At 43.9% G+C, this 18,813-nt stretch overlaps 1 protein-coding gene across 3 annotated transcripts in view; it reads left to right on the top strand.

Annotated features, from left to right (window-relative positions):
• ENPP6 (ectonucleotide pyrophosphatase/phosphodiesterase 6) overlaps positions 1-18,813 on the top strand; it is a 120,904-nt gene that overhangs the window by 39,786 nt on the left and 62,305 nt on the right. The gene's annotated exons all lie outside the window — the stretch shown is intronic.

Genomic DNA, 18,813 nt, shown 5'->3' with positions numbered 1-18,813 from the left:
TCCCCCTTGGCTGCCAGTGTTACCCTTCAGACAGCGTGGGAGGGGCTGGAGCTGTTTTCTGCCTGAGTCACCTCAACCTGAAGTCCCTGGGAGAGAGGAGTGTAGCTGGGGTCTGGGGATGATGGAGGCGTGACTGCTGGCCAGAGGATGGAGGCTCTTCAGGAGGCAGATGTTGGCTGAATTTCTCTCCTGTGTGGAAAGCTAAGGGTGAGAAATAAGATTTCCCCTCCAAACACCTCCCATCCTGAGAAGTCCCTAGAGGCACCTTTCTAAAAGGAGGACCTGCCAGCATTTTCCATTATGCCTAGAGTAAAATCTAAATCCTCCCGACAGTGTGCCACATCACTGGGCTCTACCTTTCTCTGCGACACCAGCTCCCCCACTTCCCACACTTCTTCCTTCCCACCCTCTCACCCTGGACGCTCTCATTACACCAGGTTTCCCATGGCTGTGTCATCGTCATTATTCACCCGCCACTCAAGCGTCATCTCACTGCCCGCTCCAAACCCTCCCGGCCCCCCAGCCAACGCTGCACCTCCCTCGCACGCTCTCCACTGTTCCTTCCACTGCCCACTGCACCTCGCTTCCTGAAACCGTCCGGTCTTTTAGCTTACGCGTTCAAGATCTGTCTTTTCCTGCCCGCAAGCAAGATTCCTGAGGACAGGGATTCTGTCCATCTTTTTCACTGCTCTATCTCAGCATCTCGAATCGTGCCTGATACATTGGGGTTTAAAAAAAAGTCAGCGTTTTTGTAACTAACAAATTACGTGAACACACAAGTTTTAAAATAACTAACTATATCAATATGTCTATTTATTCTATCAAGGCAAGAAGTCGAGCTAAACTACAGCCATGGTCTTGGAATAGTTTCCTCTTTAAATGGCTTAGATAAAGCTGTGACAAATGTATGTCTGGCTTGTGACACTTACCCCTTAATTACTTGAATTTGTTTTCTCATGGTGGCAAATCGTATTTTCCAAAGAAAACTGCCGTAACAAATTTCATTCTACTTGTTCTTTATATGGTGACACTTCCCCATCAAGTGGTGTCCCCTCTGTTTGAACCTGAGTAGACCTTTGTGACAGCTTTGACCAACAGATGCAGTAGAAGTGATGCTATGTGACTTCTGGATCTAGGTCACAAACGATGCCAAGCCTGTTCTCTTTGCTTTCTTGGGGTGCTCATGCCTGGAGCCTGGTCACCATGCTGTAAGGATGCCAGGTGGCCATATGGAGAGGCCACGGGTGGATGCAGCTGCTGACAACCCAGCTAAGGTCTCAGTGAGCAGCCAGCATCAACTGCCTGCAGATTCTTCCAGCCCTCTGGTGTCAGGTTACCCCAGCCTCTGAGCTGCCCTTGCAGGTGCTGCGTCCAGCGGAGAGGAGTTTTCCCTTCCGTGGTCCATCCAGATGGCAGATTTGTGAGCTGAATACGTGACTATTGTTTAAGCCACTTGAGGTCTGAGGTTGTCAGTTACACCGAAACAGATAACCGATCCACTGCCTCACTTCAATGTAAGGGGTATACAGGCCAAACAGACGTTCCTAAAGGAACCTGCCTGTTTCAGAGAACAGTTCCACTGGGAAGGGCTTTTGTGACTAAAAGGAACAGATGTAGGTGATGATTATCGGTGGTTGCTAAAACCATTACATGCAGGTTGATAGGAACCTTGACAGTGGATAGATTAGGCTGACACCATCTGAACCCACCAATCCACTTTAACAGACACCACGAGCCACATGGCCTGATGCAAGAGCAAGTACCTGGCACCACGTGCAATCTTGCTTAAGACACATGGAACCTGAATCTAAGACCTGTAGATCAAAGTAGGAGTCTGCAAGAAATACAGGAGACTAAGGAACAAGCTAATGGCACCACGAGGATACAATTAGCCTAATCCAGAATATGGGACATTTTCAGACAAATGACCCAGTTCCCTCCATAAATAAATGGACAAGAATTAACAAAATGGAGGAGAACCATTATTAGTTAAAAGACACTCAAGAAACATAACCAAATAAAATGCATGGGTTTTGTTTGAATGCTGATTCTTTTTTTTTTTTTTCCTTCTTTTCTTTTTTGAGACAGAGTCTCACTCTGTCACTCAGGCTGGAGTGCAGTGGTGTGATCTTGGCTCATCACAACCTTCAACTCCCTGGCTCAAGCGATTCTCCTGCCTCAGCCTCCTGAGCAGCTAGGACTACAGGTGCACACCACCACACATGGCTAATTTTGTATTTCTTGTAGAGACAGGGTTTCACCATGTTACCCAGGCTGGTCTCAAACTCCTGGGCTGCAGAGATCCGCCAGCCTTGGCCTCACAAAGTGCTGGGATTAAGGCATGAGCCACCTTGCCCGGCCTGAATGCTGATTCAGAGAAATGAACTTCACAGAGGCATTTTAAAGATAACTAGGGAAAACGCAACATGGACTGGGTATTGAATGATATTAAATTGTTATATTTATTGATATTAAATAGTTATATTCATTGATATTAGTTAGATTCATTGATATTAAATAATAGTTATATTCATGATATTATATTCACTGATATTAGTTAGATTCATTGATATTAAATAATAGTTACATTCATTGATATTAAATAGTTATATTCATTGATATTAAATAGTTATATTCATTTTGTTGGGTGTGATAACAAGAGTATGTTTTTTAAAAAGTCCTTCAGTACTAGAGACAAGCACAGAAGTATTTGTGACTTCAGATGGGATGTCTGGCATTTGCTTTAACAATATTCCAGTGTGGGGAGGAAGACACAGGGAACCAGAGCGGAGCACTGTCCTGTGTTATCACACTGTTTTGTACATTCGAATATTTTCACAATAGATTATTTTTAAACTAAATGTAAGCTCTTCGGGAGAGGTAGATGTAGGTAGTCATTACTTTTAACACAAAGGCGCTTGTGAGATTTGCCACCGGTGATTGGCCTTGGAGAAAGTGGCGAAGCCAGGTGGCGAAGGCCCAGTGCTCAGAAGCCTCGACTGCGGCCTGGAGCCTTCATCTACAGTGGCTCTAAACTGGTGCCCTCCACGGCCAGGACCCTGCCCAGCCGCTGTGAACTCAGAGGAGGAGGGCAAGGTGGCCAGAAATGTGATGACGGCAGAGAAAGGAGCCAGGGACAGGCAAAGGAAGCAAGTGACAGAAATCCCAGGCCTGCTACTCCAGGCTGAGAGAGGGCTGGTGGCTCCCACAAAAAGAAGTAGGGGTGAGGCAGGAGCCAGGCCAGCGGAACTCACCCTCCCTCCTCTTGCCCCTGCTGCCCTCCCCTTGGCCCTGGCTGTAGCCCCGCCATCTCTTCCTGGGGCCACGTCTTTACATGGGGACATTTCTTCCCAGCTTGGCCACCGAGAGGAATGGATTCTTCCAGCAGGAAGAATCCTCCCGTCCAGCCAGGATCCTGGAGCCACGGTCACTGTGGCAGGAATGCGGCTCCTGGCTGGCCTGGCTAGGGCTAGATGCCACACTTTGCCCTCTCCCCAGAGCCAGAGAGGTTGGGTCACAGACGCTCCTGAATGGGCCCATGCAGGGTGCAGGAGGAATTTCGCCTTTGGAGGAACAAAGGGGTGTTTGAAATTAAACGTCCACTGCAGGGACCATTACAAATTGTGGTTTAAAAAAATCATAACCTTAACCAAAAGAGGAACTAAGAGAAGGAGGGAAAGAAAGGGCTGGGGTCAAGAATAATACAATCCCAAATAAGAAGCATACATCCTAAAAGGGAAAATGAAACACAAGGGTGAGGAGGGTGGGGTGGGGGGGTGAGGAGGGTGGGGTGGGGGGGTGAGGAGGGTGGGGTGGGGGAATGAGGAAGCGAGGGGCACAGCACGAGACTCCCAGCCTGGACAGCCCAGGCAAGGCCCCGGCACCAGGTTCAAGGCCCCCGAGGCTCGCGTTTGCTTCTGCGCGTGGCCGCCCGTCCGCCGGCCCGGCCCGGACTCTGCCTGCATTCTCGGCATCTTCAGCATAGTCACAAGCAGCTCTCAGATTCCTGCGAATCCTGGGGGGCCCTTCAAACCGGGAGATGCAAACACAGAATTCAAGGCTGACCCAGCCTGGCGCCTCTCGGCAGGACCTCGGGGACGGCTGCGGGCGGTGGCGATGGCCGCAGCCGCCAGCAGAGGGCAGTGGCGGGCCAGCGTGGCCGGGCTCAGAGGGCGCGCTCCCAGCCGTCCGGGACCCCGCGGGCAGTTTCTGCCTGTGACTTTCACCCCCGTGCAAACCTTCCAGCTTCCTGTGCAAGGCGGGTGCAACGTGGTGCTGCTTTTCTTTTCGTCAAGGGGATTTGAGACTTTTCCTCTGCAAATGGTCTGTAGATACCAAGTAAGAAATGGACTGCCCGGCCCCATCCCTCCCTAGAAGAGGATTTTTCAAAGTGCCGTTTTTAAAAGTGGCCTTTTTAAAAGGCCCATTTGATAGGCTTGGCCTTTTCCGCGCCAGACATCGTGCGGAAGCCATCGTGACAAAAGCTTTCCCTACCAGAAACCACTTAACTCTGAAAAGAGCTATGATTATCTCCATGTTTAAGAGGAGGAAACTGAGGCTCAATAAAGTGAAATGAGTCGTGTGAGGTGGCTGGGATAGGATTTGAACTCTGGTTTCCTGGGCTCCAAAATTCCTTCCACTTAGGCCACACGGTTCTCACAGGTCCTCAGCTCCTGCCAGTTCTCATCCTACCTGTTCCTTCTGTTTTTAACTCAAATCTCGCCTATTCCCGTGGAGTCTACCGCTTGGACTGGGAAACTATCAATACATCACAAGGATGCAGCTCGCTTGAGTTGCTCTTTGATCCCTAAGGCAGATTATCTTTCAACAGCTTTTATGAAAAGAGCACCCAAGGAGGATTATAGACATGAATCATTAAATGAGACCCAGTGTCTGCTCCCAACACCATCTGTTGATATGCAGATCACCGGTGATCATTGATCAGGACGAACCAGCTGTGACTGCGTGAAGTTAACTCCTGAGACTTGAGAGGCTGGTCTCACTTCTCTATGGGCGCACCTGGCCCGAGGCCGTGAACTTGGGCAGGCCAGCATCATACCTACCTCACATATTCTGGCAATGACAAACAAAACTAACCATGCTAACAAAAATGAGCTTGCTTCCACTTGTTTCTTTCCCCCCAAAAAGGGGGCGGGGAATGGTTGATTGATGGGTTCGTACTTGATTGAGCTGTTAAAGTCCCTGATTAGTTCACACTCCTAAAGAGCTGGGTTCCATCATTCTCTATCAATTCCTGGCATTAAAAGTTGATTCAGTAATATTTTGGTAACTAGTCTCTTCTGTTGGAAATCATCACTCATTGGCCATTCTAAGTTCTATTCCAACTGAAAAGCTTGATCCCACTTTGGGAGGCTGATGGGGGAGGATCACCCGAAGTCGGGAGTGTGAGACCAGCCTGGCCAACATGGTGAAACCCTGTCTCTACTAAAACTACAAAAATTAGCCAGGCATGGTGGTGGGTGCCTGTAATCCCAGCTATTTGGGAGACTGAGGCAGGAGAATTGCTTGAACCCGGGAGGCAGAGGTTGCAGTGAGCCAAGATTACACCACTGCACTCCAGCCTGGGCGACAGAGCGAGACTCTGTCTCAAAAAAAAAGAAAGAAAAGCTTGAACCTAAATGTGCTTTTTTTTTTTACTGAGTTAAATTTCCTCTCCTTACCTCCCAACCCCTGCCCCAGGCACAGGTGGGGCAGCTGTGGGATGAGTGCAATCTCTCTGCCCGGCATGAGGAGAATTTCTGTCCTGAGTGAGGACACAGGAAGAGAACATAGAAGGGGTTACTCCCGCCACCTGCAGGGGGAGCCTGGTTTTTGCCAAAGTCACCACCTACTAGTGTGAGGAACGCAGCCAGCCTGGTCACTGGCGAGAGGAGGGAGTCCGGTGGGTGGGAAGAGGAAGCTTTATCACGAGCCAGAAGACGGAGGTGCTTCAGGATGGAGATGTTGGCTGACTTTCCTGTACGGAGGTAGACATGCCCCGAGTAAGAAGCTCCTCCCTCCAAACATCCGCCATCTTTTGAGAAGCCTCTATAAGATCTCAGTAAAATGGGAGTGTGCCTCAAAAGAGGTTTCATTTTCAATGTGGTAATTAACTGATGCTCTTTTCCAGCTTTGCACAGCGGTGAAGACGGATTGAATTGTCAGGAAATTTCTTTGAGCTTTGTTAAAAATTAGTTTTCTAAAAGTAAAAAGTGTTTAAGTCAAAACTTAAGGGCTCACATTTTTGTCCTTATGCAGGAAAATTATTTTTTGTTTCCTTTTCTGTATTCTAGTTGTTAAATAATTGCACCAAGCTGGTGGGCGCTGCAGAGACAGAAAGCAATGCATTTATTTTTAAGTCCAGTGACCTCAAAACAATGAGTGTGAATGTTCCTAATCAAACATGTCTCCTCTTTTGGGGTTATTTTTGTTGCAGTCCCTACACTTCACACTATAATCAAAGCCTGTTATCTCAGTCTTACAGTATTTGTGTCTCGGGATGTAACGATGACTGTGTCTGGCACATACTTCAGTAGTTGCTTTTAAAGATGTGCAAATTGTGAGCTTTTCTTTCACCTCAATCTTGCATATTTCATTGGAAACCACTTCTTTAACATCCAAAGTCTGTCTTTGAACAAGTTAAAAAAATAAAATGGATTTCCCAACAGAGGTTATCTGCAAGGCAAATTTCAATTTTTAAATTAGGTACTTTGAGCAATGCATTGTTAATTCTTTCAAGTCTCTTGGGTATAAAGTAGTTATTTGAAAGTTCACTAATCTAAACAGGGTCTAAACTAATCTTTACACCTCCAAATGCTCAAGGAAAAGTACTAAGAGGAACCTACTAGTGGGAATGTCTGACTTATTTAACATTCTCTGGCTGCTTGGCTCTGAATCGAGTATATAAGGTTACTTCTTGGAACCATGTCAATTTGAGATAATATATGTACGTTGTCTCTAAAATGTATCCATTAACTTAAGACCCCCGATTTCAGAATTTGGGAGCCTCTCTTTCCACAGCTGGCCTCTTTCCAGAGGAAGAGGAAGCTTAACGTTACCATCTCCATTGTTGATATCTATAGTCTGAGAGTATTCCCTCCTTAGAGGTATTTACGGTAAACCCTGGTGCATGATAGTTGATTGCAAGAGATAGGAGAATGTCTGGCATTCCACAGATCTGTGCATCTCCATGTGGTTACTTTGCTGAGAGTCTCAGAATCAGGCCTGACGTATGAGGTCATTTGTATTAAAATGGCCAGCCCTGGTGAACTGATGAGGCAACAGTGTGGCTGGAGGGGAGCAGATGTTGGTGCGGGGGAGGGCAGATGCTGAGTCAGAGACCTGGTTGGGACTGGGGTTCTGCCCTCTTCCTAGCGGTGTGGCTCCAGCCTCCTCACTCAGCCACTGTGAATCTTAGTTCTTCCATCTGTAAAATGGAGATAATATTCTCCATCTCCTACAGTTATGTTGAAGACTATCTAAACAGGGTCTAAACTAATCTTTACACCTCCTTATAAATGTAAAATGCTTTTTTACATTTATAAGATGCAAATGTAAAGCATTTAGTTCCAGATACAAAGGAGGTGGCCAAGGACTGGGAACTATTATAATTAAACTGATTGGCAAGTGTCCAGAAAATCGATTTCTGTCTGTGGTCCAGGTTAGGAGGTTCACCCCTCCAGAGTCCCAGGTAAAGTGCTTCCTCAGTGGGCTCAGCCCCAAGACCTTCCACCCGGACTGAGGTGTTCCCCTGAATGCATCCTGTCCTTTACGGTGGAGGCTTCACATATGGCATCATAGCAAGCATAACACCAGCAGCTTCCTTCTCCTGTGGGCTTCCTGAGTGCTGGGAATCGCGTAGAGTGCTGGTTCATTCTGGTTGCACAAGTGTTAGTAGATCGCAGTGGTGAAGAGCTGAGCCTCGGGATCCAGGCTGCCTGAGTTGAAATCCTGGCTCCAGTATACCTGGTGGTGTAAGACTTCAGGCAACTCACCTTCTCTGTGCCTCAGTTACTTTACCTGGAAAGCGGGGCTAACAATCATACTTATCCCTTAGGGTCACAGTGAAGATGAAATGTGGAATTCCTTTCCTAGGCCTGCTGTAACAAAGTACCACAAGTCTGGGTGGCTTAGAGTAACAGAAATGTATTGTCTTTTAGTTCCGGAGGTCAGAAGTCAGAAATTAAGGTGTGGGTGGGGTGTGCTCCCTCTGAAAATTCCTTGATTCTTTAGCTTCTCATAGCCCCAATGTTGTCTGGTTTACAGAGCCATCTCTCCCTTTCCAAATATCGTCTTCCCTGGGTGCAGGTCAGGTTCTCTGTCCACATTTCCCCTTTTTATAAGGACATCAGAAATGTGGGATTAGGGCCCACCCTAAGAACTTCATTTTAACTTGATGCCATCTATAAGACCCAATTTCCAAACAGAGTCACATGCTGAGGTACCAGAGGTGAGGATCTCAACGCATCTTTTTGGGGAAACACGATTCAATCCATAAGAGAGGCCCTTAGAGCAATACCTGCAATGTAGCAAGCGTCACCTGTGCGTCAACCCCTTTTATCTTTAATGCTCATTGCAATCTAGCCAGGTAAGTATTATGAATCCCGTTTTAGAGAGAGAAAAAGTGAGGCTTTGAGAAGCTGAGGATTAGACTCAATTCCCACAGCTAGAAAGTGAGAAGACCCAGACCCAAACTGCTCTGTCGTCTCTCCACCATAGCCACCATCTCCCGGAGGCGGACAGAATGCCCACAGCCCAGGTCCCTGTGCCCGCCACATGTCGTTATAACCCAGGCTTCCAGTGGGTGGCCCCAGAGGCCTGCCTGCAACTCTGGACTCAGGGCTCCGTCGAATGCTGCCTCTGGGCAAAATCCTGCAGGTTATAAAAGAACGATTTCCATGAGCCTTCTTAGTGTATGGTAAGCCCCGCTTATATCCCCACGTTTTGACTAAATTGATGTGCCTCGAATGTAACCCCATTTCTCCCTTTTCTGCCAGCTGTTTTGATTTCTAGTAGACACAACCACGTCGCCTAATAGAAACACACATAGGCCTCAGAGAAACAAAACGAATGGCTTAAAAATTAAAGATTACTATCACTTGCTAAAGGTGGTTATACACCGGATTTAAGAAAGCATTCGTGGAATTGAGGAATTCCTCACTGGCTGCAAACCTGATTGTTCAGCGACATAACCAGCTATGCAGTTGTTTTTCTGTATATGTTTGGAGACGTGAATAAAATGTAGTTTTTTTTTTTTAAACCGAGAGCTTTCACCTTGAACTGAGCATATGTTTCATATTCCAGAGTCCAACTGTAACCATAAATCTGTTATTGTCATGGAAAGTGAAGTGTGAAGAGCATGATATGAGAAGCCAGGAGGTCCAGGTTCAAGTCGCTCTCGTTCCCTTTGCTTCTCCACCCCACCCACCACTTACTGGAATTGTGGCTTTGGGCGCACACTCGAGCCTTTTACACCTAATATACACAAAGCGCAGGGAGTTATTCCTCACCTCTGAAATTGCAGGGAGAGGATTAGATTAGGAGGCCGCCTGAGGTCCCTTCCATTCCTGAGAGTGTGTGATACCATCGCAGCTCACGAGTACTTGTTCAGAGGACGCTCAACTTGCGTGGTCTCTGATATTCAGTGAAAGACCCTCGCCCAACTGATCAACGTGATTTTCTTGAAAAATCCACGTCTTACGATTTTCCCTGGCCCTTGTGCTGGAGAGCCGCTGTTTGCCTGTCTGCCCTCTTCTGCTTTCTCCAGCCTGCCTTGAGCCTCAGCAGGTGACCTTGAGGGACGGCCTCTAGGACAGTGGCAGGAGAGGCAAGTCTGGGGTCCCCGTGGCCACATCTCCTCCCCTTGCTATTCACCCCTTGGGGTGCGGAGTGGGTGGGTGATGGTGGCTCGCTGCCACCACCCCTCCTGGGTTGCTTCGCCATGCCCTCGGCTTCCCTCAGCCCAGCCCACCCCTTTGTAAAAGCCCCTGAATTAAACTCTGTGCAGCCTGTTTATTGCCAGGACCTTGAGTGAGTCCAGCTGTGACCATCTCGAATTGTGTTAGTACCACGTCTAGCACATCAGTAAGAGCATCTCACCTTTCAAAGAAAGTGAACTCTGAGTGTGGTGAATAGCAACATGCCACATTTTACTGGTATGAGGACTATCCTAATTCCTTCTTCAGTAGGAAGCCCTCTGTCTTGGCTCATTCCCCTCCAATCATTCTTTCCTTCCCTCCCTCCCTCCCTCCCTCCTTCCTTCCTTTCTTGTTTCCTTCCTTCCTTCCTCCTTTTCCTTCCTTTCTTCCTTCTTTCCTTCTTTCAAAAGTTGAAATAACTTAGGTTTCAAAATATCCAAAGTTGAAGTAATTTACTCTCCCATTTAATAGATTATTGAAGTTGTCTTTGTAGGAAAAGCAAACTTTCACATATTCATTCAAGTACTCAGGAAGATGAGGGTGATGAGAGCATTATCCAGCAATAGTCATGCATTTGAAGTTTCTTCCTTCCTTCCTTGCTTCCTTCCTTCCCCCACTTTTTCCAGCACCCTATGAGCCTGCAAATATAAGTTGAACAAGAACACTGGAAGGCTGAACTGTTTTTGAGAAAACCAAGTTTGGAGAGAAATTTTGGAGGGGGTTGCTGTGGAGCAGAAAATAGAGAAGCAATGAGACAATGTGATGTGCTAGCTGGGTTCTTGAGAGCAGCGGCCAGGAGAAAACCATGGGGGGAGGGGCAAGTGGTTGCTGGAAAGACTGGGGATACCTCGGATGCCTTTTTTCTTATTATTTCCATAGATTTTGGGGAACCGGTGGTGTTTGGTTACATGAGTAAGTTTTTTAGCAGTGATTTCTGAGATTTTGCTACATCTATCACCCAAGCAGTGTACCCTGTACCCAATGTGTAGTCTTTTGTCCCTCACCCCCTCCCGCCCTTTCCCCTAAGTCCCCAAAGTCCATTACATCTTTCTTATGCCTTTGCATCCTCATAGCTTAGTTCCCTCTTATGAGTGAGAATATACAATGTTTGGTTTTCCATTCCTGAGTTACTTCACTTAGAAGAATGGTCTCTAATTCTATCCAGGTTGCTGCGAATGCCATTATTTCATTCCTTGTCATGGCTGAGTAGTATTCCATGGTATATATATACCACACTTTCTTTATCCACTTGTTGATTGATGAACATTTTGGCTGATTCCATATTTTTGCAATTATGAATTATGCTGCTATAAACATGCATATGCAAGTATCCTTTTCATATATAATGATCTCTTTTCCTCTGGGTAGATACACAGGATTGGGATGGCTGGATTGAATGGTAGTGCTACTTTTATTTCTTTAAGGAACCTCCACACGTTTCCATAGTGGCCATAATAGTTTACATTCCCACCAACAGTGTAAAAGTGTTCCACTTTCACCACATCCATGCCAACATCTTTTATTTTTTTATTATAGCCATTCTTGCAGGAGTAAGGTGATATTGCATTGTGGTTTTGATTTATATTTCCCTGGTCATTAGTGAATGTTGAGCATTTTTTCATATGTTTGTTGACCATTTGTGTATCTTCTTTTGAGAATTGTCCATTCATGTCCTTAGCCCACTTTTTCATGGGATTGTTTTTTTCTTGCTGATTTGTTTGATTTCTTTGTAGATTCTGGTTATCAGTCCTTTGTTGGATGTATAGATTGAGAAGATTTTCTCCCAGTCTGTGGGTTGTCTGTTTACTCTGCTATTTCCTTTGCTATGCAGAAACTTTTTAGTTTAATTGAGTCCCATCTATTTATTTTTGTTTTTGGTGTGTTTGCTTTTGTGTTCTCTGTCATGAAGAGACGTTGGATGTCTAATGTTCTGTTGGAAGTTCTTTGCATTGCCCTCAATCTTCCCCTCCTCTCCAGACTGAATCCCCAATAAAGTTCACCCCACTCAGGAATATTTCATGTGAGGAGGTTCCTTTTTGTCATACAGGAAAGAGCTGACCTACATTTCTAGACACCATATGTCCTGGAAGCAGGAGTATGGAGGTAGAGATGCCTGCAGTTATGTGCATCTCCTGTGGACTTGTGAGAATCTTGATGGAAGTAGGATTGGAGCCAATCACATGAAGAGCTCATGAGAGAGAAAGCTCCAGCTGGCCTCTAGATGGCATTTGTTTGTGTGACTCTCCCCAAATACTCATAAGTTAATATTAACAGTGCTTACTGTGTGCTATGTATGTTTATGTGTATGTACACATATGTGCATGCACACACACTCTTTGCTTTGCACATTTCAGATATGCAGAAAACTCAATTACCACAGGTTAAATAATGTCTTTTCTCCAAATAATCCCATAAAAAAAATGGGCAAAATTCGCGAGTAGACAATTCTCAAAAGACGACATACAAACAGCCAACAAACATATGAAAAAATGCTCAACGTGACTATTAGGGAAATGCAAATGAAAACCACAATGCAATACCACCTTATTCCTGCAAGAATGGTTATAATTAAAAAGTAAAAAAATGATATATGTTGGTGTGGATGTGGTGAAAAGAGAACATTTTTACACTGCTGGTGAGAATGTAAACCAGTACAACCACTATTGAAAACAGTATGGAGATTCCTTAAAGAACTAAAAGTACAACTACCATTTGATCCAGCAATATCACTACTAGGTACCTACCCAAAGGAAGAGAAGTCATTATATAAAAAAGACACTTGCACATGCATGTCTATAACAGCACAATTCACAATTGCAAAAATATGGAACCAACCTAAGTGCCCATCAATCAATGAGTGGATAAAGAAAACCACCATGGACACCATGGAATACTGTTCAACCATAAAAATGAATGAAATAACGTCATTAGCAGCAACTTGGATGGAACTGGAGGCCATTATTCTAAGTGAAATAACTCAGGAATGGAAAACCAAATATTGTAGGTTCTCACTTATAAGTGGGAGCTAAGCTATGAGAATGTAAAGGCATAATAACTATGTAATGGACTTTGGGGACTCATGGGAAAAGGGTGGGATGGGTGTGAGGGATAAAAGACTGCACATTGGGTACAGTGTACACTGCTCGATGACAGGTGCACCAAAATCTCAGAAATCACCACGAAAGAATTTATCCACACAACGAAAAACCACCTGTACCCCAAAATCTATTTAAATAAGATATTTTAAAAATAAAAAATAATAATGTCGGTTCTCCAATAACATGATTCAAATTTCAGTTACCACAGTATATTGACTAAAATAAATCTGGCAACCCCAATTGTAGCTACTGTAGCATAAACTATAAACTTCCTTGCTAGTCCTCAATCCACTAGGACTATTTATCACTATGTAAATAACAAATATGCGTCATGATTATCGGTCAATTACATCATTTCTTTCATAGTCTGCTGGCGATCGCCTGCTGCTCATCTATTATTAGCTCATGCACAGACAGCAAAGCATGTAGTTGTGTTGCTTCCCTGTGTCCCACTGATAAACCCATATAATTTAACTTCTAATGCATTGCTATCATTGGATAATGCTCTGGGTCATTCTGACCCTCCTGAATACCTGAAAGATTATGAGAAAATTTGATTTGCTTTTTCTATAAAAACAACTTTAATCATCTATTAAATGGGACAATAAGTTATTTCAACTTTTGAAACCTATTATTTTAGATGTAAGTAACCTGTATTTCAGACAGGTTATTGATGATACAATGGGATATAATGCAGTTTATTTAGCTAAACTTTGGAAGAACTGTGATATAAAACATGCAACCAGAAACATTCGAGCACCATGACAGACAGGAACAGCAAGTAATATGCATGGAGGATGGCAGAAACTCTTACTCCACTGGAAAATAACTTTGCAGGATTTGAATCAAATGTAAGTGGAATTATAGAAGAGATCATTGACCACATGAATATTGACACTGAAATCATTTACAAAGCTCTAGGTATGCACCCCAAGGACCTTAGTGATCGTGAATTTATTGACATAAATGAAGAAAAAAGTTGTGAAAAAAGGATGAAGATGTCCCAGACGAAGTGACACCAGCAAAAACTTCATATTAAAGAACGCCTGGAGCTATTTTATGACATTGAAAGCACAAAGGATAAGATGTTGAAAGCCAATCTGTACTTAGAAAGAAGATAACAATTCCCTAAGGCATGGAAAAGATGTTCGCTCATATTTTGTTATACCTCTGGAAGAAGCCAAGTACTGTTCAAAGCATTCTTCGTAAATTTCTTACAAAGAAATAGTGCCCTTTAATTCTCAACCTTTCTAATATTGTAAATTATAAAATACTAATAAATTATAATTGTATAATTCTTCCTTCATTTTCTTGTATAACTGATAGTAGGAGAATTTTCAATATTTTGACAAACATTTTTAAATGTCACAGAACAATCCTATTCCCCCCACCCCACCCCACTGATTATTAAGATAGCTTTTCATGGTTTTGGCTTGCACAGCCATTTTTATGGTTCCACATGGCCACACAAAGGGATGACTGTTCACAATAATTGTTACGCTGCCCATTACTCAGATGAGGAAATTGAGGCTTCAGAGAGTCTAAGCTACTTGTCCAAGGTCATGCAGACAGTAAAAAGTAGAGTTTATACTTGAACCTATACAATCTGACTCCAAGATTCGTTCCCTTAACCACTGTGCCTACTACTATTGTCCATGGCAGACTGTAAGCCAAAGACAGCAACCATTTCTTTTTTATCTTTATATACTTAGCATGCAAACATTATCTGATAAATACATGTTGAGTGAAAGCAAAAAGAATAAAAGAGGTAAGGAACTATAAAAGGAATTAGCATTGACTGTTTGAAAACAGTGAGAAAAAATTAAGACTGATTGAAATCTAAGCAGTAGCAACCTTATAGATATCCACTGTTAAAGAGAAACTTGGCTGGGCACAGTGGCTCATGCTTGTAATTCCAGCACTTTGGGATACTCAGGCGGGTGGATCACTTGAACCCAGGAGTTTGAGACCAACCTTGGCAACATGGCAAAACCCTGCCTCTACAAAAAATACAAAAAAAAAAAAAAAAAAAATTAGCCAAGCTTGGTGGCTCATTCCTGTGGTCCCAGCTATTTGGGAGGCTGAGGAGGAGGTTGAACCTGGAGAGGCTGAGGTTGCAGTGAACAATGATTGCCCCACTGCACTCCAGCCTGGGTGACAAAGTGAGATTGGGAAGAAAGAAAGAAAGAAAGAAAGAAAGAGAGAGACAGAGAGAGAGAGAAAGAAAGAAAGAAAGAGAAAAAAGAAAGAAATGAAGAAAGAAAGGAAAGAAGGAAGGAAGGAGAGAGAGAAAGAAAAAAGAAAGAAGAAATAGAAAGAGAGAGAAAGAGAAAAAGAAGGAAAGACAGAAGAAAAAGAAAGAAAGAGAAAGACAGAAAGACAGAAGAAAGAAAGACAAGAAATACTTATTTATGATGCTTGTTAAAGACGGTAAGGCAAACTTCCTTTAAGGAGGAACTACTGTGATAGATGGAAGGACGCTGCAATGGGATCCAACAGTGCGAGAGAGATTGGGCTCCACTCCAAGTACAACAGGCAAATAGAGATTGACAGACAAGGAACATGGTGGGGTCAGTAGATGGAAAACTACTAAGAAGAAACATCAGGAGAAATGGAATTCTGGCTAGATCTACTCAACAGAACTCTTGCTGAAGGCAGGCATGGTGGTGAGATATTGAGGGTGGTCAGATACCAAGCGTGGAGGATTATCACTAAACTGACTTAGCAGGATTCTTGCTCAACCTGGACTCTACAAGAAAAAGGAGGGAAGCCCAAGGTTGGGTCTAGTCTAGCAGAGGACTCAGAGGTCAAAGAGAAAGTCTCCGTGACCATGAGCTGTAGATAAGATGGACATATCCTCTACCTTCTCTGGCCAGAAAAGGCCAGCCATTTCTGAGATGAAACATATAACATGGTTCAGAGGTTTCTGGGAGCTTGCTAAGAAACTTCTTGTGATGGTCATTACATCTGAACACACTTGAGTAAGACACTGGGGAATGAACACTGAAGGTGTCATATCCCACCCCCTTCATACAGCAGTTCTAGCTGTGGGAACAATTCCAGGAGCTCTCTCTGAGAAAGGCAAACACAGATTTCAAAGCCTCCAGAGTCGTTATTTGCAGGAGGAAGAGCAGTAGACGTTCCTTACATCATACCTGAAAACCACCTGCAACTGTGGTGTTGGAGAATGTCAGGAAAGTTTCTACTCAAGCCTTGAGCAAAGAGACCAAAAAACCAAACCACATCCAAGCTCTGTTTGGAAAGCACAACCAGAGAAAAACCCAGAGCTGCAGATGTATAAAAATAGATATGGGTCAGGCAGGAATATGGAGATGAGAGCTCGTGGGCTGCAGAAACCAGTACATTGTGTTCTGTTCTGTTCTTTCAGCCACCACTTTTACCGAGGCAATACAAATGAAACAGCAAGAGAGAGAGAGAGGGTTGGCAGGGAAATCAGCTTGAGTCTGAGTCGACTTCGACTGTTGCAAGCACAGACTGCAGCCTTACTGTATTCATGGAAGGGAGGAGAAAATCTGAAGCAGCCTCCTCCTGCTGGCTTCCAGGAAAGGCCGCTCTTTGCAGAGCAAAGGAAGCCCTGCGGACAGCACACCCTCCCATTTCATCTCAGGACCCAATCCACCAAAAGAACAAACCCAACCCGACTTCTCCACAGGAGTCTGAGGTGACCTTCTTGGAAGCACCCCACCTTGCAGGAATTCTCTGGGGAGAATGTTCTCTCCATCTCTCTCTCTGTCTTTCTCTGTCTCCCTCTGTGTCTCTGTCTCTCTCACACCTGTGCATGCATGCACACACACAATCCAGCCATACAACAGCTCTGCAACCCACAAGAAGCTCCTCATAACTTTCTACCCAGAGAGCAGAGAACAAAGAAGAATGAGCGAGTTTGGACAATTTAGAGTCCAGAGTGCTAAATATGTGTGTTGAAGAGAAGAGAGAAATTTTCACCAAATGATATGGGGTTTCTGAGATATACAAGTATAGATTATACGTACTTTAAAAATTGTTGTTTGGTTGTTTCATGCTTCCTTGTATGCAGCCTTGTGAAAAGCACATCATGTGAAGCCTCCATTTATCTTTGGGTTTCATGCCCTTGTTCTAAAATGGTCCAAACAATTCAAGCTTGGAAGCAGAGATCCCTCCACCCCACTCACTCAGCATCTGTCCCTATTATTCCCATGTCTGATATCCTTGGTCCTTTCCTGGTGATTCATTCAGAGGCTTTGGTTCTTGACCTCAGGAATGATGCTTCCCACACCCACTTCTGATTCTGCACATTTGCTCAGCTTCTTTGCACACCAGCTGCAGTTGAGTCCTCCTGGACTTGGGAGGGCATCAGAGGATCTATAGGGAAAGACTGTCCATGAAGGAGGCCTTTTCCTATGGATATGATCATGATTATCTTGCCTTGTGAAAGGATGAGTAAGCATCATTAGGATGATACAATTTGTGAAACAATGCAAAATTTTGAATAAAGGGACTAGATAAGTACTTTTACTTGTAAGAGGGGCTCTCTTAATATGATTCAACTTTCATATACTAAAAACGATAATATAGTTAAACCAATAAAATTAGGACCCTACTTTTAATGAGTTGGTGAGAACATACTAGGAATTATCCCCTGCAACAGGGTGAGCGAGGGTCATCATAATTCTGAAGTTATGGCTGCAACCTGTCCTCCTTCTCAGACCCAGCCCCGGGAAGCCTGGCTCTTTTACACAGAGGACCCTCTGTTGAGTATTAAATTACAAGCCACTTGAGGATGGGCATGGCATTTACTCAGATTGGAATCTCTACACCTATCACAGCCTACAATTCATGGAACTATATATATAAGAGCACTGAATACATGTTAGTTGAGACAATAAATAAAATAACTTCCTTAACCATTGCAGAAATTGCTCAACATCTTAATTTTATTTTTAATTTTATTAATCTTTTTAATGTGAAAGTTTTGGTCAAGATCAAAACACTAATTCTATAGCTTTGGGTAAAAAACATTTTTTGGGGGGATCTCTGGGAGCATAGTAGCACAGTTTGTGGCATGCCTTGCTTTCTGGGATGAAATGAAAGTTTTTTCCATTTGATATTTTTAGTGTCTATTTTCCAAATAGTATTTTATAATTTTTCTTTGTTTTTGTTTAAAAATAAAATTTGGGGAGGGGGTGGGGAGAAGAAACAACAACAGTAAAACAAAGAAGAAAAGCCACTTGATTAAGCATAGTTAGGCAGCTCAGTGAAGCATGTTTCATCCCGGTGCCAAATGACGCTCACTAAAATTGCAGCAATTTTTGATGCACTTGCCAATGTTTGTGTTATTTTTACTTTAAAGATGTAACAGATTGCTCCAAAATAAATAATTTAAGCCTAATGTTTCAAAAGAGTCCAAGCATTTGCGTCTCTCACTTCTGGCTTGTCTTCTGGGACTAAGCTGTGCTCAACAGAACCAGCCCTCGTTTCTATATAACACTGCATTTGGAGGGTTGTTTTCTTGCTTTGTTTTTCAAAGTTGAATCTATTTTTCGCCATTCTGTTCCAAACGTCATAGGTTTTATCACTGTTCAGCACTGAAGCAACAGCTCCTCTTATCTAAGAAAGGAAAGAACAAACGCTGTAACAGCTAGATTCCTGATCTCACGGGAGGAGGTTTGGCGGGTGCAGAGAGGGCTCTGGAGTGAGAACCGGAGACCAAGTCTCAGAGGAATCCACGGATGTCCATGCTAATTCATATTTAGACTTTAAGCTCTGCACACAGTGTCCTCAGTGTAACTTAAAACAGC

The sequence above is a fragment of the Macaca fascicularis genome, chromosome 5 (assembly GCF_037993035.2).
Source record: "Macaca fascicularis isolate 582-1 chromosome 5, T2T-MFA8v1.1".
NCBI classification, from domain to species: Eukaryota; Metazoa; Chordata; class Mammalia; order Primates; family Cercopithecidae; genus Macaca; species Macaca fascicularis.
The sequence above is the reverse complement of the archived record's forward strand: the minus strand, read 5'-3'. Positions and strand labels throughout refer to the sequence as shown.